Genomic DNA, 26,227 nt, shown 5'->3' on the forward strand with positions numbered 1-26,227 from the left:
GTTTAGGGTGTAGTTTAGGAGTTAGTTTTAGGGTACAGGTTAGAGTACAGTTTGGGGTATGTGATAGGATTGGTATTGGGTTAAGGTTAGGGTACAGGTTAAGGTTAGGAATAGGATTTGAGTATATTAAGTTAAGGTTAGGGTTAGAGGTTAGGGTTAGATTTAAGGTAGGGGTCAGGCTTAAGGGTTTAGAATAGGTTTAGGATTTAGGGTGAGGGTTGGCAGAAAGGTTCAGTGAATGTGTTTTGGTCTTGGGGTTTGTGTTTGGTTTTCGATTAGTGATGGGTTTTGTTTAAGGGTTACGTTAACATTAGGATTAAGTATAGGGTTAGGGTTATGTCTGTGTATGGTTAGAGTTTGGGTCTTGGCATGTGCCTGCACTCGGACTCCTAGTATTGGGCAGTTTAGTTTTATGCACTCTAGGTTTTGGGTTCAAAGATAGCATGACTCCACCAAGTCAGTGGCCTCCCCGGAGAATCAAAATACAGGCTTCTGCTGGGGTCAGAATAGACATGGCAGGCTTCTCCCGAGCTGAGCTAAGGAGGGGATTTGTGGGTCTAAAGACTCTTTATTTGGATTTTCAGTTGTCTTTCTGATATTATCTCTACTGCGCCCATGTTTCATCAATACTACCAATTATTATTTTAAAGTTTTACTTGAATTCCTGTTTGTAAACACAGTATGATATAGCTTCCGGTTTACCACATAGTGATTCAACCCTTGGATACAACGCCTGGTACTAGTCACAGGTGCCCTCCACTGTCCCTATCCCCTGATTCCCCATCCCCCCCCTTCCTCTGGTATTTATTAGTTTATTCTCTGTGACTAAGAGTGTGTCTCTTGGTTTGCTTCTCTCATCCCCCCTGAGCCCCTTTGCCAGTTTGTTTGGTTTCTTAAAATCCACATGTGAATGCAATTGTATGGTATTTGGTATCTGTCTTTCTCTGACTGAGTTCATTTAGCATAAATCCTTTCCACTCCTTCCACGTCATTGTAAATGGCTTCATTTCATCCCTTCTGATGACCGAGTGATGTCGCAGTGTGTATATTTACCACATCTTTCTGCCCATTCATCTGCCGATGGACATCTGGGCTGTATCCACAGTTTGGCTGTTGTTGATTACGCTGCTACAAACACTGTGCTGCGTGTTTAGAATCTACTAAAGTACTTTTGTATCCACGGGGTAAATACCTAGCTCTGCAATTTTGGAATCGTAGGGTAGCTCTATTTTTAACTTCTTTTTAAAAAATTTTTTTATGATAGTCACAAAGAGAGAGGCAGAGACACAGGCAGAGGGAGAAGCAGGCTCCATGCACTGGGAGCCCGAAGTGGGATTCCATCTCGGGTCTCCAGGATCGCGCCCAGGGCCAAAGACAGGCACCAAACCACTGCACCACCCAGGGATCCCCTTTTTTTAACTTCTCGAGGACCATCCACACTGTTTTCCACAGTGGCTACATCTTTTTGCATGCCCACCAGGAGTGTAAGGGTGCTACCCCTTCTCCATAGCCTCACCAACACCTGTTGTTTCTTGTGTTGTTAATATTAGCCATTATGACGGTTGTCAGGTGACATATAATTGTGGCTTTGGTTTGCATTTCCCTGATGATGGGTGACGCTTAGTGTCTTTCCGTGTGTCTGGTGGCCATCTGGCTGTCTTGTCAGAGACAAAGTCCATTCATTTTTCTGCCCATCTCCAGTTGCATAATTTGTTTTTAGGATCTTGAGATTTATATTTCCTTTATGTGTTTTGCATACTAACTCTTCACTGGATGTGTTGTTTACCAATTACTCCTTTCATTTTGTATGTTGCCTTTTAGCTTTGGTTTTTTCCTTCACTTTGCGGAAGCTTTTCAATTTGATGAATTCCCAATAGTATTTTTGCTTTTGTTTCCTCACCTCAGAGGCATATCTAGAAAGAAGATCCAGGGATCTCTGGGTGGCGCAGCGGTTTAGCGCCTGCCTTTGGCCCAGGGCCCGATCCTGGAGACCTGGGATCGAGTCCCACGTCAGGCTCCCTGCATGGAGCCTGCTTCTGTCTCTGCCTATGTCTCTTTCTCTCTCTGTGTGTGTGTGACTATCATAAATAAATAAAAATTAAAAAAACAAATTTGTATATATATATATATATATATATATATATATATATAAGAAGATCCAATGGCCAATGTCAAAGACGTTGCTGCCTATCTTTTCTTCTTTGTATGGTTTCAAGTCTCACATTTAGGTCTTTCATCCATTTTGAATTTATTTTTTATATATATGGTGTAAGAAAGTGGTCCAGTTTCATTCTTCTGCATTTGGCTGCCTGGTTTTCCCAATACCATTTGTTCTTATCCTGGGGTCAGGGTTAGGGTTTGTTGAAGAGACTGTCTTTGTGCTTTGGATATTCCTTCCTGCCTTGTTGTCGATTAATGGATCATAGAGTTACAGGTTTGTATCTTGTTTCGGATTTCCATTCTGTTCTATTGATCTAAGCATCTCCTGTTGGGAGATCCTTGATTACTGATTCAATTTCTTTGCTGGTTATCTGTCTGTTCAAGTTTCTTATTTCTTCCTTTTTCATTTTTGCTATGTTATATATTTCCAGGAATTGATCTATTTCTTCCAGGTTCTAGGTTGCTGGCATATAATTTTTCATAATGTTCTCTTATAATCGTTTGTATTTCTCTAGTGTTGGTTGTAATATCTCTTTTCTCATTTGAGATTTTATTTGGGTCCTTTCATCTTTTTATCTTTTTTCTTTTTTAAGGATTTATTTATGGATTCATGAGAGACACAGAGAGGCAGAGGTATAGACACAGGGAAATTGAGGCTCCATGCGGGGAGCCTGATGTGGGACTTGATTCCCCAAGACCCCTGGATGATGACCTGAGCCAAAGCAGATGCTCAACCACTGAGGCACCCAGGTGCCTTGCTGATTCAAATCCTTTGCTAGTTATGGGTCTGTTCACATTTTTTATTTCTTCCTATTTCAGTTTTGCTCGTTTGCACATTTCTAGGCATTTGTCCATTTCCTCCAGGTCTCCCAGTATGTTAGCGTATAATCTTTCATAGTATTCCCTTATAATTGTCTTATTTTTCTGGTGTTGATTTGATCTCTCTTCTCTCATTTGTGATTTTATTTATTTAGGTCTTTTCTCTTTTCTCGTTGATAAGGCTGGCTAGGGCTTGATCCATTTTCTTAATTATTTTGAAGAACCATCTCTTTGTTTCGTTATTCCATTCTACTGCTTTGTTGTTTATGTATTGTTTATTTGTGCTCTCATCTTTATTTTCCCCCTCTTCTATAGGCTTTAGGCTTTGTTTACTAATCATTTTCCAGCTTCTTAAGGTGTAGGGTTAGGCTGTGTATTGGAGACTTCTTGTTTCTTGAGGTAGGCCTGTATTGCTATGTACTTCCCTCGTACGACTGCCTTTGCTACATCCCAGAGGTTTGGAGAAACATGTTTTCATTTTCATTTGTTTTAAATTTCCTCTTTAATTTCCTGGTTGCTCCATTCATTCTCTAGTAGGATGTTCATAATCTCCACGTATTTTTGGTCTGTCCAAATTTTTTCTTACTGTTGACTTCGAGTTTCATAGCGTCGTGGTCCGAAAATGTACAGGGTGTGATATCAACCTTCTTGTACCTGTTGTACCTGTTGAGGGCTGATTTGTGGGCCATGATATGACCTGTTCTGGAGAATGTCCCATGTGCAATTGAAAGGAATGTGTATTCTGCTTTAGGAAGAAATGTTCAGACTATATCTGTTGAGTCCCTGTGGTCCAGTGTGTCAAGGCTATTTTTCCCTTGTTGATTTTCTGTATAGACGATCGGTCCATTGCCATAAGTGGGTGTTAAAATCCGCTGTCATTGTATTATTATCAGTGAGTTCCTGTACATTTGTTGTTAATTGGTTTCTATATTTAGGTACTGCCATTTTGGCAGCATAAATATATAGTTGTTTGATCTTGATAGAGAGTCTTTTTAATTATGAAATAATGCCCTTCTTCATCGCTTGTTACAGTATTTGTTCTTTCTTTTTTGAAATGTAAATATTTTATTTAGTTATTCATGAGAGATACACAGAGAAGCAGAGGCAGAAATATAGGCAGAAGTACAGGCAGGCTCCCCAAATGGAGGCCGATGTGGGACTCGGTCCTGGGATCCCCAGGCATACAGGCACGGGGATGATGGGCGGAGGAGGGGCCCCGGAACACGGCCTGCCCCGGCCCCCTTGACAGAGGGAGCACAGACATCTGGGTGGCTTTGCACAGAAACTGGTGACCTGAGGCTTCCTGGCTGTCACTCTGTCCCAGCCCCTCCTGGCCCACGGGGCACAGCCTGAGTCCCAGTAAAGTCTGTCAGGTCCTGAACCTGGCATCCGGCCGCCCCTGGAAGTCACATGGGGAGGTCAGCTGGGTGTGGATGGTGGCGCCCCTGCAGGGGCTGGTGGGGCCTGGGTGGTGCCCCCTCCTCCTCCCTGGGGGTCTCTCCAAGCCCCGTGCAGTGTTCTGGGAGACACAGAAAAGGGCTGGCTGTGCATTTTCGCACCACAACACTTTATTGACTTTCTACAGCAAATGGCCTCAGAGCCGAGGGTGCACGCCTTCCCCTAGGGACGGAGAGCTTTCTGTCCTTTAGGGGAGGGCAAGAATGACACGGGTTGGGGGGGCGGGTGCTGGAGTCCCCCACCTGGGAGCATGTGTGGAATCCGGGTGGGGGCGTGTGTCCTGAGGTTTCAGCCTGAGAGACGGTTCTGAGGAGAGCAGAGCTGACCTGGACCTGCAGCTCATGGGCTCCTGTGCTGGGTCCCCGCAGGGCAGCTGGACCCCGGCCTCGGGCTCCCAGGTACCCCAGCACCTGGAGCAGCCTGCCTCCTGGTGTGAGTATGGGTGGGGCCCACCAGCCTACCCCTGCTCTCCCCACACTGGGGTGTCCCAGGATCCAAAGGGCGCCCTAGGTCAGCGACCTGGATCGGTGGGGTACGCCCAGGGCCCAAGAGGCCACATCCAGCTGTGAGACGGCTTGCTCAGCCCGGGGCCAGAATCCAGGGCTGGCCAGGGCCATGGGGGGCTGGATCCCATTAGTCTTTGTGTTAGGCCTGGGGGGGCTCAAATCAACTCAGCCCCCACAGAGCCCGGGGCCAGGTCAGCCCAGGTTCCTATGGGTTAGGGGCTGGTGTCCTGTGCAGGGTGTGCCGCCCTCCAGGAGGGACAGTGGGCGGAGGCAGGACACGGTGGATCCTCTGCACCACTCACCTGCACCCACCCTGTCGGGGGCTCCCTGTCTTTCCAGCTCCCTGCAACCCCTGGGTACTCTATGGGACACCCGGGCTTCTGATGGGATCAGGGTATACAGAGAAACTCGGGGAGGCTGAGCATGTCCCACAGGGGGCATCTGCACCAGGTCGTTGCTAGGGATAAATGGTGTGGGGGTGGATCCTGTGGGAGCAGGGGTATGATTGTGGTGGAGTGTGGGGGATGGTGTAGGGGGGATGGTGTTGGGGTATAGTGTGGGTGGGGATTGTGTGGGGCTGTGTGGGTGTGAGGGGGATCATTTAGGTGGGATGCCTTTGGGGATGATGATGTAGGGGGATGGAGTGGGAGTGGGGAATGAGGGGGATGTCGTGGGGGGCTGCGCACACAGGGTATCTCCTTCCCCTAAGATGCACAAGGAGACATCTACAGTTAAAGGCGACCCCAGTCTGGGGTTTGTTGTGACACCTGCCCCTGGGGCGCGGTGTGGTCAGTGCAGGGCCGTGGCTGGACCGGGGGCATTATCTGGGGGTCATCATAATATGCATGCTTTCAAATTGCAAATTGTCTCAAATTAAATGCATAGAATTTAGAAATATATAAAGCACCGAGAGTGGGTGTCACTCTGACCCGTCCAACCCTCATGGGATCGATGTGTATCCTGCTCCAGCCGCGGCCATGCCACCTGGCCCCCAGGTCCGGTTCCTGCCCCCCACATCCCCCACCCCATCCCCTGCTTCTCATGGGGCCGTCCCTCTCCCCTTTGGTGTTCAGCTCCCATGGCAACCCCTGGAGGCCCCATCCTAGTGGCCTCCTCATCCCTGAGGCCCAGAGGGGTGGGCACGGTGGTCATCCCAATCACCCTACCATGGAGTGGTGTGTTGTTGGCTGCTGTTGCTCCCCCTGGTGTCAGAGGCCCCGTTTTCCCTACACAGAAGCCCCCGGGGCCCCAAAGCCCCCTGGCCCAGCAGCCTCACCCGACCCCTAGCAGTCCTAATATATGATGTGGCTGCCGAACGTCCTGTTGACGTCCAGGTCTACCTGCGTGATGTCCCTGGAGGAGACCAGGGCCTCCTCCTTCATTTCCTGTGGGAAAACCGGGGAGGAGGAGCAGGCGTCAGGGACAGACCCCGACCTGTCACGAGCTGCCGTGCTGGGCAGGGAGCCCTGTGGTCACCATGGGAGTGTGTCCTGCCAAAACCTCCTTCCTTCCTCTGGGATGCCAGGGATGGGGGGAGTCCCCACCGTGCCCGTGGGACCTTTGTGAGGGCCTGTGCCCAGTTGTTGTGGGCGGGGAGGTGACGGAGTGTCAGCCTGGTTGGGAGGGGATAGGGGTTCAGCCAAGGTGGGAGGGGACATGGGGGTATTGTGCCCAAGATTGCGTATCCGAGAAACCACTAAGGAGCTGACACCGATGCAAACACACAAGGGTTGAATTCCAAACTCGAGTTTGCGTCCCAGTACACCCAACACAGCGGAGCAGGGACTAGGACCCGGAGTTGGGTTTTAGCTTAGTTTTAAGGGCTGGTCTCAGGGACCTCCAGAAGGGCTGGAGCAATTCCTCAAGTTCTGTTTACATTTTGATATGGGGCCTTCAAGGGCATTGAGCTCTGCTCTCATTCTAATAGGGGCTTCCTGCCCTTGGCCTGGGCTCTGTTTTGATTCTATTGTGGGGCTTTCTAGGACATTAAGCTGTAAACTTTTGTTTTTTTCCTGTAACTGAAGTAATGTAAATTTCATCTCTTCTTCACAGGGGCCTGGGATGGCTGGGCGTGTGCGAATGCTGAATTTAAATTGGAATGGCCTTAATTTTCTCGGCCTCCATGTGTCCTGTCCCATCCTATCTAGTTCCTTCCCCCTTCCCAAGAGCTCCTAAGAGAGCAATTGCAAATGACCTCAGCGTGGCATCCTGTGTTGGGGGGACAGGCCCAGTGATTGTGATCAGGAAGACCTGGTGTGTGGGTGTCCCAGCTGTGCAGCAGGATTCGATGCTGCTGACTCTTATTCCCTAAGGCTATCTTGACAACTGACTTCGTACATAGAAAAACTCTCCTTTGTCTTTAAAAGATGAGGAGCGGGTCAAAGTGTTTTTTCTCTGCCCATCTGATTGCTCAGATTCCAATGTGAGACGTATTTCCTGTTAATAAGGATAATTTACTATCCGTAGTACTATGGTTAAAATATTCTGACACAAGTAGTTCAGAGGGATGAGGGTTTCTCATCTCTTTCTTCACAGTTCAGTCACTCATTAGAAAATGCATCTTTATGGATTTGGAAAGTACTGAGAGACATTATTACCAATGGTCCTATTATTATGTGAAGGATTCTTCCCTGAGATTCTTCCCCTGTTTCAACTGACACTGAAACACTGTGAACTCTTTTGAAGACAAATGTCAAGGAAATAAATGTTATGCATTGCTAATTTTAAATGCACTTGCAATATGGTGTCTATTGTACTAGAAGTATTTTTATCTGACTTTTGCTATTTATTATCCTTTACTGCTTTTCAGGTTGAGGAGGCATTATACGTATTCATAAGTGTTTTTCTTTCCTTCTGATCTAAAATTCTTACTATGTTTCCATCAAAGGAACTCTTTAAGAATAAGGCAAAGTTAATTCAACTATTCTTAAAATGTCTTCACACTTGGAGCCTGATTCATTTAAGTCAATTTTCAAAATAAATCTTATTTATTAGGAAAAAAACAAAGATTTATAGGGAAATTGAGAAGATACTACAGTGCATTCACATGCACTTGCACTCAATTTCTCCAATTATTGATATCTTATATTAGTACGGTACAAATATTAGCTAATGAATCAATATTAAAATAGTCACAATAACTAAAGACCATACTTTATTCAGATTTCCTTAGTTTTTGCTAAGTTACCATCCCTCATATCACATTCCATTTGTCCTCATGTTTTCTTAGGCTCCTCTGGATTGTGACAGTCTTTCAGCCTTTCCTTGTTGTTGTTGAACTGGAACACTTTGAGAAGTAGAGTATTTTGTAAAATTTCCCTCAGTTGGGACATGTCTCATTTATCTCATGATTGAACAGTTTTTGTGGATTATATACAGAGATATACTGCCATTTTCATTATATCATATAAAGGATAGATACTATCAACATGATTTGTCAGTCTTGGTATCAATCTGATGATCTTGCTGAGGTAGTGTTTGTCACCTTTCTCCGCAGTAAACTGATCCTTTATTATTATTATTAATTATTATTATTATATTATCAATATTATTTTAAGTTTTTCACATTATATTTTGTAGAAGGAAGTTACTATGTGTATTCCACACATAAGAGTGGGAAGCTATGCTCATGAACTTGACGGTGGAATGTCTGCAAAAATTGTTTGAAATATTTCTACATGGGAGATTTCTCTTCCTTGTGGGTTTGTTTCTTTTTCAAATATATTTTTTATTTATTTGAGAGAGAGTGGAGAGAAAAAGCATGAGCGAGAGGGGCAGAGGGAGAGGGAGAAACAGGTTTCCTGCTGAACAGATAGCCTGCCTTGGGACCTGGATCATGATCTGAGCCTAAGGCAGAAGCTTAACTAACTGAGCCACACAGGTGCCACTCTTCTTTCCTTCCTTCCTTCCTTCCTTCCTTCCTTCCTTCCTTCCTTCCTTCCTTCCTTCCTTCTTCTTCTTCTTTCTTTCTTCTTTCTTTCTTTCTTTCTTTCTTTCTTTCTTTCTTTCTTTCTTTCTTTCTTTCTTTCTTCTTTCTTCTTCTTCTTTTAATAATAATTTTATTTTTTATTGGTGTTCATGTCGCCAACATACAGAATAACACCCAGTGCTCATCCCGTCAAGTGCCCCCCTCAGTGCCCGTCACCCATTCACCCGCACTCCCTGTCCTCCTCCCCTCCCAGCATCCCTAGTTACTTTCTCAGAGTTAGGAGTCTTTATGTTCTGTCTCCATTTCTGATATTTCCCACACATTTCTTCTCCATTCCCTTATATTCCTTTTCACTATTATTTATATTAACGCATTGAATGACAACATACGTTTGTCCTTCTCTGATTGACTTACTTCACTCAGCATAATACCCTCCAGTTCCATCCACATTGAAGCAAATGGTGGGTATTTGTCGTTTCTAATGGCTGCGTAATATTCCATTGTATACATAAACCACATCTTCTTTATCCATTCATCTTTCGATGGACACCATGGCTCCGTCCACAGTTTCGCTATTGTGGACATTGCTGCTATACACATCAGGGTGCAGGTGTCCCAGCGTTTTATTGCATCTGAATCTTTGAGGTAAATCCCCAACAGTGCAATTGCTGGGTCGTAGGGCAGGTCTATTTTTAACTCTTTGAGGAACCTCCACACAGTTTTCCACAGTGGCTGCACCAGTTCACATTCCCACCAACAGTGTAAGAGTCTTCCCTTTTCTGCGCATCCTCTCCAACATTTGTTGTTTCTTGCCTTGTTAATTATCCCCATTCAGTGGTGTGAGGTGGTTCTCATTGTGGTTTTGATTTGTATTTCCCTGATGGCAAGTAATGCAGAGCATTTTTCCATGTTCATGTTGGCCATGTCAATGTCTTCCTCTGTGAGATTTCTCTTCATGTCTTTTGCCCATTTCATGATTGCATTGTTTGTCTCTTGGTGTTGATTTTAAGATGTTCTTTATAGATCTTTGAAACTAGCCCTTTATCTGATACGTCATTTGCAAATATCTTCTCCCATTCTGTAGGTTGTCTTTTAGTTTGGTTGACTGTATCCTTTGCTGTGCAAAAGCTTCTTATCTTGATGAAATCACAATAGTTCATTTTTGCTTTTGTTTCTTTTGCCTTCGTGGATGTATCTTGCAAGAAGTTACTGTGGCCAAGTTCAAAAAGGATGTTGCCTCTGATCTCCTCTAGGATTTTGATGGACTCTTGTCTCACATTTAGATCTTTCATCCATTTTGAGTTTATCTTTGTTTATGGTGAAAGAGAGTAGTCTAGTTTCATTCTTCTGCATGTGGATGTCCATTATCCCTGCACCATGTATTGAAGAGACTGTCTTTCTTCCAATGGATAGTCTTTACCCCTTTATCGAATATTAGTTGACCATAAAGTTCAGGGTCCAATCCTGGGGTCTCTTTTCTGTTCCACTCATCTATTTGTCTGTTTTTGTGCTAGTACCACACTGTCTTGAACCACAGCTTTGTAGTACACCCTGAAATCTGGCATTGTGATGCCCCCAGATATGGTTGTCTTTTTTAAAATTCCCCTGGCTATTCAGGGTCTTTTCTGATTCCACACAAGTTTTTTTTTTTATGATAGTCACAGAGAGAGAGAGAGAGAGAGAGAGAGAGAGAGAGAGGCAGGGACAGAAACGAAGCGAGAAGCAGGCTCCATGTACCGGGAGCCTGACATGGGATTCGAACCCAGGTCTCCAGGATCGTGCCCTGGGCCAAAGGCAGGCGCCAAACTGATGCACCACCCAGGGATCCCGATTCCACACAAATCTTAAAATAATTTGTTCTAAATCTCTGAAGAAAGTCCATGGTATTTTGATAGGGTTTGCATTAAACCTGTACATTGCCTTGGTAACATTGACATTTTCACAATGTTAATTCTGCCATTCCATGAGCATGGAATATTTTTCCATCTCTTTGTGTCTTCCTCAATTTCTTTCAGAAGTGTTCTATAGTTTTTAGGGTATAGATCATTTACCTCCTTAGTTAGGGTTATTCCTAGATATCTTATGCTTTTGGGTGCAATTGTAAATGAGATTGACTCCTTAATTTCGGTATAGATCATTTACCTCCTTAGTTAGGGTTATTCCTAGGTATCTTATGCTTTTGGGTGCAATTGTAAATGAGATTGACTCCTTAATTTCTCTTTCTTCAGTCTCATTGTTAGTGTATAGAAATGCCATTGATTTCTGGCAATTGATTTTGTATCCTGCAAGCGTACCAAATTCTGTATGAGTTGTAGCAATCTTGGGGTGGAAGCTTTTGGGTTTTCTAGGTACAGTATCATGTCATCGGCGAAGAGGGAGAGTTTGACTTCTTCTTTGCCAATTTGAATGCCCTGAATGTCTTTTTGTTGTCTGATTGCTGAGGCTAGGAATTCCAGTACTATGTTGAATAGCAGTGGTGAGAGTGGACATCCCTGTCTTGTTCCTCATCTTAGGGGAAAGGCTTCCAGTGCTTCCCCATTGAGCATGATATTTGCTGTGGGCTTTTCATAGATGGCTTGTAAGATGTCGAGGAATGTTCCCTCCATCCCTACACTCTGAAGTGTTTTGATCAGGAATGGATGCTCTATTTTGTCAAATACTTTCTCTGCATCTAATGGGAGGATCATATGGTTCTTGGTTTTTCTCTTGCCGATATGATGAATCACATTGATTGTTTTATGAGTGTTGAACCAGCCTTGTGTCCTGGGGATAAGTCCTACTTGGTCATGGTGAATAATTTTCTTAATGTACTGTTGGATCCTATTGGCTAGGATCTTGTTGAGAATTTTTGCATCCATATTCATCAGCGATATTGGTCTGTAATTCTCCTTTTTGGCAGGGTCTTTGTCTGGTTTTGGAATGAAGGTGATGCTGGCTTCATGGAACGAATTTGGTAGTACTCCATCTTTCTATCTTTCCAAACAGCTTTAGTAGAATAGGTATGAATTCTTCTTTAAACGTTTGATAGAATTCCCCTGGGAAGCCATTTGGCCCTGGACTCTTGTGTCTTGGGAGGTTTTGGATGACTGCTTCAATTTCCTCCCTGGTTATTGGCCTGTTCATTTTTTCTCTTTCTTTCTGTTCCATTTTTTGGTAGTTTCTGGCTTTCCAGGAATGCGTCCATTTCTTCTAGAATGCCTAATTTATTGGTGTATACCCAATAATATAATAATAATTATAGCCAATAATATAATAATATTATAGCCAATAGTATGTTTTAAAAATCGTTTTATTTCCTTGGTGTTGGTAGTGACCACTCCTTTCTGATTCATGATTTTATTAATTGAATATTCTCTCTCTTCTTTTTAATAAGGTTGGCTAATGGTTTATCTATCTTATTAATTCATTCAAAGACCCAACTCCTCGTTCCGTTGATCTGTTCCACAGTTCTTCTGGTCTTGATTTCCTTGTGTTCTGCTCGAATGTTAATTAACTCTATTCTTCTGTTGGGTGTAGGATCTATCTGCTGTATTTTCTCTAGCTCCTTTATGTGTAATGTTAGCTTTTGTATTTGAGTAGTTTCCCGTTTTTGAATGGATGCTTGTATTGTGATGTATTTCCACCTTAAGGCTGCTTTTGCTGATCCCAAAGATTTTGAATGCTTGTATGTTCATTCTCATTAGTTTCCATGAATCTTTTTAATTCTTCCTTAATTTCCTGGTTGACCCTTTGATTCGATCCCAGGTCTCCAGGATCGCGCCCCGGGCCAAAGGCAGGCGCCAAACCGCTGCGCAACCCAGGGATCCCCGACCCTTTCGTCTTTTACCAGGATGATCCTTCACGTCGACGTGTTTGAGGTCCTTCCAAACTTCTTGTTGTGATTTAGTTCTAATTTCAAGGCATTATGGACTGAGAATATGCAGGGGATGATCCCAATCCTTTGTTATCAGTTCAGACCCTATTTGTGACCCAGTATGTGGTCTATTCTGGAGAAAGTTCCATGTGCACCTGAGAAGAATGTGTATTCAGTTGAGTTTGGATGTAAAGTTCTGTAGATTTCTGTGAAATCCATCTGGTCCAGTGTATCATTTAAAGCTCTCGTTTCTTTGGAGATGTTGTGCTTAGAAGACCTATCAAGGGTAGAAAGAGCTAGATTGAAGTCACCAAGTATAAGATAATTATTATCTAAGTATTTCTTCACTTTGGTTATTAATTGGTTTAAATATTTGGCAGCTCCCGCATTCGGGGCCTATATTGAGGATTGTTAAGTCCTCTTGTGGGATAGATCCCTTAAGTATGACTTAGTGTCCCTCTTCAACTCTCACTACACTCTTTGGGTTAAATTTTAGTTTATCTGATATAAGGATGGCTACCCCTGCTTTCTTTTGAGCACCATTTAAATGGTAAATGGTTCTCCAACATTTTATTTTCAGATTGTAGGTGTCCTTCTGTCTAAAATGAGTCTCTTGTAGACAGCAAATAGGTGGGTCCTGCTTTCTTATCCAGTCTGAAACCCTGCGCCTTTTGATGGGGTCATTAAGCCTGTTCACGTTCAGAGTTACTATCGACAGATATGAGTTTAGTGTCATCATGATATCTCTTCAGTCCTTGTTTTTGTGGATTGTTCCACTGAACTTCTTCTTAAAGGGGAATTTTAAGAGTCCCCCTTAAAATTTCTTGCAGAGCTGCTTTGGAGGTCACATATTCTTTCAGTTCCTGCCTGTCTTGGAAGCTCTTTATCTCTCCTTCCATTTTGAATGAGAGCCTTGCTGGATAAAGTATTCTTGGTTGCTTGTTCTTCTCATTTAGGACCCTGAATATATCCTGCCAGCCCTTTCTGGGCTTCCAGGTCTCTGTGGAGAGGTCTTCTGTTATCCTAATGCTCCTCCCCATAAAGGTCAGGGATTTCTTTTCTCTTACTGCTTTAAGCATCTTCTCTATATGTTTGGAATTTGCAAGCTTCACTATTAAATGTCGAGGTGTTGGACGGTTTTTATTGATTTTAGGGGGGGATCTCTCTATTTCCTGGATCTGAATGCCTGTTTCCCTTCCCAGATTAGGAAAGTTTTCAGCTAGGATTTGTTCAAATACTTATTCTGGCCCTCTGCCCCTTTCGGCGCCCTCGGGAACCCAAATTACACGTTGCTTTTTCTTCCTCAGGCTGTCGTTTATTTCCCTTAATCTGTCTTCCTGGTGTTTTAGTTGTCTGTCTCTTTTTTCCTCAGTTTCCCTCTTTCAATCAACTTGTCTTCTATGTCACTCCCTCGTTCTTCCACCTCCTTCACCCTCGTCGTTAGGACTTCTAGTTTATATTGCATCTCATTCAGTTGATTTTTAATTTCGGCCTGATTGGATCTAAATTCTGCAGTCATGAAGTCTCTTGAGTCCTTTATGCTTTTTTCTAGAGCCACCAGTAGCTGTATAATAGTGCTTCTGAATTGGCTTTCTGATATTGAATTGTAATCCAGATTTTGTAACTCTGTGGGAAAGAGGCCTGTTTCTGATTCTTTCTTTGAGGTAAGGTTTTCCTTCTAGTCATTTTGCTGAGTGCAGAGTGGCCAAAAACAAATTGTATTGGGAAAAGGAGAAAAAGAGAGGAGAGAAAGAAGGAAAGAAAAGAGAAAAACGAAAAAGAATAAAGGAAGAAAGAAGGAGAAAAGAGAACAAAAAGAAAGAAAAAGAAGGAAAGGGGGAAAAGGGTGGGGAAGCAAACAGAAATGAAAAAAAAACATGTGGGAGTATCTTCTGATTCTATATACTTTAAGTCCCTTGACTTCCCCTGGAAATTATCCGTCTAGCTGGTCTTCTGGGAGAGGGGCCTGTTGTGCTGATTTTCAGGTGTTAGCACTTGGGGGAGCTGCTCTGTCCCCTGCCTGGTGCAGGTCTCAGTGCGGGTAGTTTAACCCGTAAGGCCCCAGGAGGAACAACCCCAGTGTCAGCGGCCAGCTCTGGAAACCTGTATTCAGCCCCCTCAGTAACTTGGGAGCAGTCCATCTGCAGGGCCTGGAGGCTCTGGGGCAGGGCCACTGATCTGCTCAGCTCTGGGCAGGAGCGTCCTTGCTGTCCTGGGCCATCCGGGCCTCTTCCTGTCTCGGGGGAGGCTGAATCCTGGGCTGTGTCCCTGGCGCCCTGTGCTCCAGGGCCTGCCCTGTTGGATTCTCACTCCCGGCCGCATAGCCGCCTCACTGCGGAGCCACCGCCCAAGCCCCTCCGAGTTGCTCCCGGAGCCCCGCAGCCCCCTCCGCACGGAGCCTCTTCCTCTGCAGGAGGCGCCGCCACCAAGCTGCTCCTGGGGCCATGCAAACCCCTCCGCACAGAGCCACCGCCCAAGCCCCTCAGAGCTGGTCCGGGGTCAATGCATGTGCCCTGCAGCCCTTAGGGAGCTCGGTGCACTCTTCTGGGAGTGCTGTGTCTGTTAGTGTCCCAGGGAGCCCGAGGGCATCTCCGCTTTCCTGGGGTCCTTCTCTGACTCCTTGAAGGTGCCATTCCACCCTGGAAGATTAGTGCAGATCCTCCTTCTCCCAGGACAGAGCTCTTCTGTCCTGTGGGCACTCACCCCGGCCTTAGCCCGGCTCCTTGCAGGCCCCTCACCCTTGGATGTCTTTTGTTCTTTATTTATTTTTCCCATCTTCCTACCTTGATAGAATCACGAACTTTTCTCACTGTAGCATTCGATCTCGTTTCTGTTTAAATCTCAGGCCGAATTCGTAGATTTTCAGGATGATTTGAAGGTTATCTAGGTAATTTCGTGGGGACAGGTGATTTGGGGACACTACACTTCCGCAATCTTGCCCCTCCTCCTCTATGTTGCCTTTTAGCTTTCGTTGTTTCCTTCACTTTGCAGAAGCTTTTCAATTTGATGAAGTCCCAATAGTATTTTTGCTTTTGTTTCCCGCACCTCAGAGGCATATCTAGAAAGAACATCCATTTTTATCCGACAACATGGTGGCAGTGAGTGGTCTGTGCAGGGTCTGGGGATGGGCTCTGGCGCTGATTATCAGGTGCAGGTAGATGCACCTGCGGGGTCAGAGGCGGGGTGGGCCTTCTAAGCACCTCTGGCCTCCAGTGGGCGGTGCAGTGCTGCTCCCTGAGACCCCCCTGATGAGCGGGATGCGGGTGGGGTCTCTGGGTCCTCTGGCTCTGGGGCTGAGCATCTGGTCCCCCAGTCTGCATGGGCCTCCACAGAAGAGCCCCCAAGCCCCCGGGTCTCGCTGATTCTCTCAGAAACCTGCGTTTACTCTACCTGTGTCCGAGCTTCTTTTGGTTTTGTTTTTTTATCTCAGAGTGTTGTGCCCAAGACTGCGAATCCAAGAAACCACGGAGAAGCCGACACTGATTCAAACACACGTGCGTTTATTTACAAGCTCGAGCTTGTGTCCAAGTATACCCAACAGAGTGGAGCAGGGACTTGGATCCCTAGGCGGGTTTTAGCTTAGTTTTAAGGGCTGGTCTCAGAGACCTCCAGAAGGGCTGGAGCAATTCCTCAAGTTCTGTTTACATTTTGATATGGGACATTCAAGGGCATTGAGCTCTGTTCTCATTCTAATAGAGGCTTCCTGTCCTTGGCCTGGGCTCAGTTTTGATTCTATTGTGGGGCTTTCTAGGTCATTAAGCTGTAAACTTTTGTTTTTTTCCTGTAACTGAAGTAATGTAAATTTCAGCTCTTCTTCACAGGGACCTGGGATGGGTGGACTTGGGCTAACACTGAATTTAAATTGGAATGGCCTTAATTTTCTTGGCCTCCATGCTTCCCGTTCCATCCTAACTATCTCCTTCCCCCTTCCCCAGAGCTCCTAAGAGAGCAATTGCAAATGACCTCAGCATGGCAGCGTCTGTTGGGGGACAGGCCCAGGGATTTGGGATCAGGAAGACCTGGGGCACGGGCTTCCCAGCTGCGCAGCGGGATTCCATGCTGCAGACTCTTATTCTCTAAGGCTATCTTGACAACTGACTTTGTACATAGAGAAGCTCTCCTTTGTCTTTAAAAGATGAAGAGCGAGTCAAAGCAATTTTTCTCTGCCCATCTGATTGCTCACATTCCAATCTGAGACATATTTCCTGTTAATAAGGATAATTTACTATCCGTGGTACTATGGTGAAAATATTCTGACACAAGTAATTCAGAGGGATGAGGGTTTCTCATCTCTTTCTTCACAGCTCAGTCACTCATCAGGAAATGCATCTTTATGGATTTGGAATGAACTGAGAGACATTATTACCAATGGTCCTATTATTATGTGAAGGATTTTTTCCTGAGATTCTTCCCATGTTTCAACTGACACTGAAACACTGTGAACTCTTTGGAAGACAAATGTCAAGGAAATAAATGTTATGCGCTGCTAATTTTAAATGCACTTGCAATATGGTGTCTATTATAATAGAAGTATTTTTATCTGATTTTTGCTATTATCCGTTCCTGCTTTTCAGGTTGAGGAGGCATTGTACGTGTTCATAAGTGTTTTTCTTTCCTTCTGATCTAAAATTCTTACTTTGTTTCCATCAAAGGAACTCTTTAAGAATAAGGCAAAAGTTAATTCAACTATTCTAAAAATGTCTTCACATTTGGAGCCTCATTCATTTAAGTCAATTTTCAAAATAAATCTTATTTATTAGGAAAAAAAAGATTTATAGGGAAATTGAGAAGATAGTACAGAGCATTCGCATGCACTTGCACTCAATTTCTCCAATTATTGATATCTTATATTAGTATGGTACAAATATTAGCTAATGAATCAATATTAAAAAATTCGCTTTAAACAAAGACCAAAAACAAAAAACAAAAACAAAAACGAAAACAAAGACCATACTTTATACAGATTTCCTTAGTTTTTGCTAAGTTTCCATCCCTCATATCACATTCCATTTGTCCTCATGTTTCCTTAGGCTCCTCTGGATTGTGACAGTCTTTCAGCCTTTCCTTTTTGTTGTTGAACTGGAACACTTTGAGAAGTAGAGTATTTTGTAAAATTTCCCTCAGCTGGGACATGTCTGTTGTTTATCTCATGACTGAACTGTTGTTGTGGATTATATACAGAGATATACTGCCATTTTCATTATATCATATAAAGGATAGATACTATCAACATGATTTATCAGTCTTGGTATCGATCTGATCATCTTGCTGAGGTAGTGTTTGTCAGCTTTCTCCATAGTAAACTGATTATTATTATTATTAATTATTATTATTATTATATTATCAATATTTTAAGTTTTTCATATTATATTTTGTAGTAGGAAGTTACTATGTGTATTCCACACTTAAGAGTGGGAAGCTATGCTCATGAACTTGAGGCTGGAATGTCTTCACAAATTGTTTGAAATTCTTCTAAATGGGCGATTTCTCTTCCTTGTGGGTTTGTTTGTTTGTTTCTTTTTCAAAGATGTTTTCTATTTATTTGAGAGAGAGAGGAGAGATAAAGCATGAACGAGAGGGGCAGAGGGAGAGGGAGAAGCAGGTTCCCTGCTGAACAGGGAGCCTTCCTTGGGACCTGGATCATGATCTGAGCCTAAGGAAAAGCTTAACTGACAGAGCCACACAGGTGCCACTCATTCTTCTTTCTTTCTTTCTTTCTTTCTTCTTTCTTTCTTTCTTCTTTCTTTCTTTCTTTCTTTCTTTCTTTCTTCTTTCTTCTTCTTCTTCTTTTCTTCTTCTTCTTTCTTTCTTTCTTCCTTTATTTTTAATAATAATTTTATATTTTATTGGTGTCAATTTGCCAACATACAGAATAACACCCACTGCTCATCCTGTCAAGTGCCCCCCTCAGTGCCCATAACCCATTCACCCCCACCGCCCGCCATCCTCCCCTTCCATCACCCCTAGTTCATTTCCCTGAGTTAGGAGTCTTTATGTTCTGTCTCCCTTTCTGATATTTCCCACTCATTTCTTCTCCATTCCCTTATATTCCCTTTCACTATTATCTATATTCGCCAAATGAATGAAAACATACAATGTTTGTCCTCCGATTGACTTACTTCACTCAGCATAATACCTTCCAGTTCCATTCACCTTGAAGTACATGGTGGGAATTTGTCGTTTCTAATGTCTAAGCAAGTCCACCTTTTCTCTCTCTTCATCTTCTGAGTCTCCTATGGTATGAATGTTATTGTTTTAATAAGTGGCTGACTTCCCTGCGTCTGTCTCTGTGGTCCATAACCTGTCTTGTTTTTAAGGTTTCCACTTGGGACTGCATCTCAGTTATAGCATTTTTAACATTGGCCTGACTAGATTTTCATTCTTTTATTTCTACAGTAAACGTTTCTCTAGTTTTCTTCTGTGCTCTTTATCCAGCCCAGCTGCTATCTTTATAATCATTGTTTTAAGCTGTAGTTAGACATCATATATGTGTATTGACGATCTTCCTGGCTGTGATTAGAACCTCATGTTATTTTATGGAGGTGAATTTCTCCATCTCATTATTTTTTCCAGAAAAGAAAGAAGGAAGAAAATGAAATTCAAGAAAAACAATAACAACTGCCCTCCCCCCCAAAAAAAAAAACAACAGATTATTTTGGCCTGCTTGTTAAAAGATTCTAACTCCCAAAATAGAAAAAATTAAAGTGATCCCTGGTGGCGCAGCGGTTTAGTGCCTGTCTTTGGCCCAGGGCACGATCCTGTAGACTCTGGATTAAATCCCACATCGGGCTCCCAGTGCCTGGAGCCTGCTTCTTCCTCTGCCTGTCTCACTCTCTCTCTCTCTCTCTCTCTCTCTCTCTCTCTCTCTCTCTCTTCTGTTTGTGATTATCATAAATAAATTGAAAAAATTAAAAAAAAAACACAAATAAAATACTATGAAAGTAAAAATAAGAAATTTATAAGGTACATACATAAAAATTAAAGTAAGGCAATTAATATAAAAGAATCAAAGAAAATAAATGAAAATAAAGCACAAAGTACAAAGGAAGCTAGACCATACTTTCCAGGCAGAGCTGAAGCTCTGCAGCCTCTGTGGTCTGACAACTTGGTGGAAGGGAGTGGTCTGTGTGGGGTCTGGGGATGGGATGTGGTGAAAATTGTCAGGTGCACATCAGCCTGGGATATGTACCTGCGGGGATCAGAGACGGGGTGGGCGTCAGCATCTCTGGGCTCCAGCGGGCGGCGCTGTGCTGCTCCCTGAGACTCGGCGCTGATGGGGGGATGCGGGTGGGGACACTGGGTCCTCTGGCTCTGGGGCTGAGGATTCCGCCCCCCAGTCTGCAGGCTGCAGGAACCAAAGGAGCCGCCAAGCCCCCGGGTCTCTGCCGCTTCTCTCAGAACCCTGCTTTCACTCTGCCCGTGTCCGAGTTTCTTTGGTTTTGTTTTTTACCTCAGACTGTTGTGCCCAAGATTGTGAATATGAGAAACCACCAAGAAGCCGATTCCGACGCAAACACACGAGGGATTATTTACAAGCTCGATCTTGTATCCAAGTATACCCGACACAGCAGAGCAGGGACTTGGACCCTGAGGTGGGTTTTAGCTTAATTTTAAGGGCTGGACTCGGGGACCTCCAGAAGGGCAGAAGCAATTCCTCAAGTTCTGTTTACATTTTGATATGGGGCCTTCAAGGGAATTGAGCCCTGTTCTCATTGTAATATGGGCTTCCTGCCCTTGGCCTGGGCTCAGTTTTGATTCAATTGTGGGGCTTTCTAGGACATTAAGCTGTAAACAACAAAGGTTCCACAGCTGGAAGGGGGACGTCACACTGTCCCTATATGCTGAAGAAGAGGTACTAGAAATGAGAAACCCGAGAGCCTCCACCAAATCCTGTTAGAATTAAGGAGTGAGTTCAAAAGTCACGGGACACAAACTGACCCTACAGAGCAGAGTAGCCTTGCTGTGTCCCGACAATGAGCATTCAGGAAGGAAATGAAGGATGTGACACCCTTCTCAGGAGCATCAAGGAAAATAAATAATGAGACTGAACCAAAGGAGCACAAGACTTGTGCACTGAGCAAAACAAGGCTCTGGGAGGCCGTCCTGGGCTTGTGGGGTGGGAGCCTCATCTTGTGAAAATGTCCGCAGTTCCTGAAGCCACCCTCAGTTTCAATGTCATTCCTATCAAAATCATGGTGGCAGATGTTAGAAATAGGAAAAAAAACCCATAACATCCAACCCCCACAACAAATGACCCCAGACAGCAAATCAGTATTGGAGAAGCATGACAGAGTGGGACGCAGCACTTTCCTATTTCAAAAGATGTCACAGAGATAAAGCAGTGTGGTTCTCAGGCTCCTGGATGACTCCGTCGGTTAAGCATCCGACTCCTGACCTCACCTCCGGTCCTGATCTCAGGGGTTGTGAGTTCTAGCCCTATGCTGGGCCAAGGATGAGGCGTGGAGCCTAGGTAGACAAACCAGACCCACGGGGGGTGGTCCCGGCATAAGCTGAATGAGCAAAATAGAGAGTCCAGAAGGAAATGTGCTCTGAAAGAACTGATTTTTTTAACTTAATTTAAACCCAATTAATTAACATATAGTGTATTATACTTTCAGAGGAAGAATTCAGGGATTCATCAGTTGGAGATAACAACAGTGCTCGAGACATCACGTGCCCTCCTTCATGCCTGTCCCCTGTTATCTGCCCCCTCCAGCTACCCTCAGTTTGTTTCCTATCACTAAGGGTCTGTATTTCCTGCATCTGTTTTCATCTTATTTGTTTTTCCTTCCCTTCACAGTTGTTCATCTGCTTTGCTTCTTTAATTCCAGCTATGAATGAAACCACACAGTCATTCTCTTTCCCGTTTGACTTACTTCACTTAACATGATCCCTTTAGTTCTATCCACATTATTGCAAATGGAAAGATTTCCTTCTCTTCGATAGCTGAATACCATTCCTCTCTCTATGACCATCATCTATCTCCCATCCTCTTTATCCATCATCTGGCAGAGGGTACCGAGGCTCCTCCCACAGTGTGGCTACTGTGGACCCAGCTGCTGTGGACATTGGGGTGCAGGTGTCCCAAGTCTCACTGCATCTGTATCCTCGGAGTGAGCTCCAGGCCATTCACCTGCTGGTCGCAGGGCGGCTCTATTTGTATCATCCTAAGGGGCCTCCACACTGTTTCCAGGGTGGCTGCACCAACCCGCGGTCCCGCCCACAGTGGAAGATGGTTGAGTGAGTTTTGCAGGACGTGGTAAAAGTCTGGTCCACATTTCATTTCACGTCCTGTGGGCTCCAATTCCTTAAGTATTTCTGGGAAGCCGGGTGTTGGGCTCCTTTTCAGTGAGATGTTTCCGAAGCTAACAGGCCCCAGCTGGAGCTAGAAAGCAGGCAGGTGCGGCCCATAGAGCACCTGCTGCCGCATGCACAGTTTCCTGTAGCACCAGAGCATCCCGCAGGGGGCGCCTGTGCCCAGGCCCCTCCCATAGGGCACGCATGTGCAGTAGGCCGCCTCTGCCTGCACTAACAGGAGCCAGCCTGTCCTGGGGAGGCCTGCAGAAGACATGGGGACGCATCTATGCTGATGAGCTGCAGCCTCCTCAGGACCCGCGGGGAGTCTTCAGGGGGAAATTGGACCACATTCATGCTGACAGGAACCGTGGTCTCCTCAGGACCCACGTTGAGGCTTTAGGAAGATGTGGGCCCGCATCCACCCTGACAGGAGCCCCTGGGCCGCCTCAGGACCCGCGGGGAGGCTTCAGGAAGATGTGGGCCCACATTCACGGTGACAGGAGCCCTGAGCACCTCAGGACTGGCGGGGAGGTTTCAGGAAATTGTGGGCCCACATCCACGCTGACAGGCGCCCCTGAGCAGCCTCAGGAACTGTGGGGAGGCTTCAGGAAGATGTGGCGACGCGTTCACTCTGGCAGGAGCTCCCGGGCCCCTCAGGACATAAGTTGAGGCTTCTGGAAGCGGGGCCCGCATTCATGGTTACAGGAGCCCTGGCCTCCTCGAATCCTCGGCTACGCTTCGAAGGACTTGGGGCCACATGGACACAACAGGACGTTGACTTCTTCAGGACCCCTGGTGTAGACTTGGGGAAATATGTGGATGCGTCCATGTGGACAGAAGACCCCAGCTTTGTCAGGGCCTGTGGTGAGGCCTAAGAAAACTGTGGGTGCCGCATCCACAGTGACAGGAGTCTCCAGCCTCCTCAGGACACACTGTGAAGTTTTGGGAAGATTTGAGGCCACGTCCATGCTGACAGGAGCCCCCAGCCTCCGCAGGTCTTATGGTGAGGCTTGAGGAAAATGTGGGACCACGTCAATGCTGACAGGAACCCTGTCTTCCTCAGGACCTGCACTTTGGCTTCGGGACATAAGGGGCTGCGTCTATGCTGACAGGAGCCCACAGCCTCCTCAGGACCTGCGGTGAGTTTTCTGGGGGACATGGGACCATGTCCAGGCTGACAGGAGCCACCGGCCTCCTGAGGACCTGCTGTAAGGCTTGCAGAGGATGTGAGGCATAGTCCACAGTGACAGGAGACCCAGCGTCCTCAGGACCCGCTGACTATGACTCAGGAACACGTGGGGCCACGTCCACACTCACAGGAGCCCGGCTTCCTCGGGACCCCTTGGAGGAATCTGGAGGAGCCATTGGGGGCCACGTCCATATCAGAAGGGACTCCTCAGAACCACAGTGTAAGTGAAAGGGTAGAATGAATGGTAGGGTTAGGGGAGGGGAGGAAGTTAGTGGTTAGGCTTAGGTTAGATGTTAGGGGTTAGTGATTATGCTTATGGTTACGAATTAAAGGTTAGGTGAGGCATAAGGGTATTGGTCAGTGTTAACAGTTAGGATGGTGGTTAGGGTAAGGGACAGGATTTAGTGTTAGGGTTAGTGTTTAGGCTCTAGGGATGAGGGCAGGAGGTTAGGAGTTGGGGATAGGGTTATGGTTAGAGTTAGGGTTGGGCTTAGGTTTGCAGTTAGGGTTAGGGGTTAGGGTGTGAGTTACTGTTAGGGGTTAGAGTTAGGGGTTAGAGTTAAGGGTTAGAGTTAAAGTTAGGGCTAGGTTTAGGGTTAGGGCGAGGGTTAGGATTAGGATAGGGGTTAGGGCTAGGGTTAGTGTTAGTGTTTGGTTAGCGTTTAGGGTTAGGGTCAGGTCAGGGTCAGGGTACGGTTTTGGAAAAGGGCAAGATATAGGGTTAGGGAGTGGGTTAGGGGTTGGCTTTAGGATATGGGTTAGGGTACAGTTTGCGGTATGATATAGGATTAGTATTAGAGGGTTAGGGTTAGGGTACAGGTTAAGGTTAGGAATAGGATTTGAATACCTTATTTTAAGGATAGGGTTAGAGGTTAGCGTTCGTGTTAGATTTAATGTAGGGGTCAGGGTTAAGGAAACCTAAGTTTAGGTGCACCTGCATTTAGGAGATAGGGTGAGGGTTGGCAGGAAGGTTCAGTGAATGTGTTTGGGTCTTGGGGTTTGTGTTTGTTTTTCGATTAGTGATGGGTCTTGTTTAAGGGTTAGGTTAACATTACGATTAAGTGTAGGGTTAGGGTTATGTCTGTGTATGGTTAGAGTTTGGGACTTAGCATGTGCCTGCACTGGGACTCCTAGCATCTTGGGCCGTTTAGGTTTATGCACTGTATTTAGGTTTTGGGTTCAAAGATAGCCTGACTCCACCAAGTCAGTGGCCTCCCCAGAGAATCAAAATCCAGGCTTCTGATGGTGTCAGAATAGACATGGCATGCTTCTGCCGAGCTGAGCTAGGAGGGGATTTGTGGCTCTAAAGACTCTATTTGGATTTTCAGTTGCCTTTCTGATTTTATCTCTAGTGCGTACATGTTTCATCAATACTACCAATTATTATTTTAATGTTTTACTTGAATTCCTCTTTGTAAACACAGTATGATATAGTTTCAGGTTTACCACATAGTGATTCAACTCTTGCTTACAATGCCTGGTACTGGCCACAGGTGCTCTCCACTATCCCCATCCCCTGATTCCCCAGCCCCCTCACCTTCCTCTGGTATTTATTAGTTTATTCTCTGTGGTTAAGAGTGTGTTTTTTTGTTTGCTTCTCTCATCCCCCCCTCTGCCCCTTTGCCAGTTTGTTTGGTTTCTTAAAATTCACATGTGAATGCAATTGTATGATATTTGGTATATGTCTTCCTCTAACTGAGTTCATTTAGCATAAGGCAGATGGAGTGGGAGTGGGGAATGAGGGGGATATCATGGTGGGCCTGAGGACACAGGGCATCCCCTTCCTCTAAGATGCACAAGGAGATGTCTACACTTAAAGGCAACTCCAGTCTGGGGTTTGTTGAGACACCTGTCCCTGGGGCGGGGTGTGGTCAGTGCAGGACCCTGGCTGGACCGGGGGCATTATCTGGGGTTCATCATACTATGTGTGTTTTCAAATTGCAAATTGTCTCAAATTAAATGCATAAAACTTAGAAATATATAAATCACCGAGAGTGGGTGTCACTCTGACCCGTCCGACCTTCATGGAATCAATGTGTGTCCTGGTCCAGCCGTGGCCATGCCGCCTGGTCCCCAGGTCTAGTTCCTGCCCTCCACATCCCCCACCTCATCCCCTGCTACTCAGAGGACCGTCCCTCTCCCCTTTGGAGTTCAGTTCCCATGGCAAGCCCTGGAGACCCCATCCTAGTGGCCTCCTCATGTCCGAGGCCCCGGGGGTGGGGGCACAGAGGTCATCCCCAACACCCTACCATGGAGTGGTGTGTTGTTGGCTGCTGTTCTGCCCCCCGACTCAGAATCACCATTTTCCCTACCCAGAATCCCCCGGTCCTCCACTGGGTCCTGATCCCCCATAGCCCCTCAACCTCACCCTACCCCATAGTAGTCCCAAAATATGATGTGACTGCTGCACATCCTGTTGACATCCAGGTCCACCTGCGTGATGTCCCTGGAGGAGACCAGGTCCTCCTCTTTCATTTCCTGCGGGAAAACCTGGGAGGAGGAGCTGGCATCAGGGACACAGACCCCGACCTGTCACCTGGGCAGGGAGCCCTGGGGCCACCAAGGGAGTGTGTCCTGCCAAAACCTCCGTCCATTGCCTGGGAGGCCGGGGACGGCGGGAGTGCCCACCGTACCCATGGAACTGTGTGAGGGCCTGTGCCCAGCTGTGGTGGGTGGGGAGGTAACTGAGGGTCAGCCTGGGTGGGAGGGGCAGGAGGTCAGTCCAGGTGGGGAGGGGTCATTCGGGTGTTGTGTCCAAGATTGCGAATCCGAGAAACCACTAAGGAGCCGACACTTATGCAAACACACGTGGGTTGTTTTACAAACTCAAGCAAGGGTCCAGGTATACCCCACACAGTGGACCAGGGACTTGGACCCCGAGGAGGGTTTTAGCTTAGTTTTAAGGGCTGGTCTCAGGGACCTCCAGAAGGGCTGGAGCAATTCCTCAAGTTCTGTTTACATTTTGATATGGGTCCTTCAAGGGCATTGAGCTCTCATTCTTCCAGCCCTTGGCTTAG

At 45.7% G+C, this 26,227-nt stretch overlaps 1 protein-coding gene and 1 long non-coding RNA gene across 22 annotated transcripts in view; one reads left to right on the plus strand and one right to left on the minus strand.

Annotated features, from left to right (window-relative positions):
* LOC112656497 (uncharacterized) overlaps nucleotides 1-26,227 on the minus strand; it is a 441,756-nt gene that overhangs the window by 255,246 nt on the left and 160,283 nt on the right. The gene's annotated exons all lie outside the window — the stretch shown is intronic.
* The window catches only part of LOC118353533 (uncharacterized), a 368,208-nt gene that overhangs the window by 206,076 nt on the left and 135,905 nt on the right, over nucleotides 1-26,227 (plus strand). Inside the window, exon 6 of one of the 21 annotated variants that reach the window (XR_007408958.1) lies at nucleotides 20,180-20,201. The exons of 19 other annotated variants lie outside the window; for them this stretch is intronic. The gene's annotated coding sequence lies outside the window, so the exon portion shown is untranslated. Of the gene's footprint in view, nucleotides 1-6,995; nucleotides 7,672-20,179; nucleotides 20,202-26,227 lie in introns of those variants that run through there. One more of the 21 variants, XM_049106705.1, reaches the window with a different exon arrangement.

The sequence above is a fragment of the Canis lupus genome, chromosome 37 (assembly GCF_003254725.2).
Source record: "Canis lupus dingo isolate Sandy chromosome 37, ASM325472v2, whole genome shotgun sequence".
NCBI lineage: Eukaryota > Metazoa > Chordata > Mammalia > Carnivora > Canidae > Canis > Canis lupus.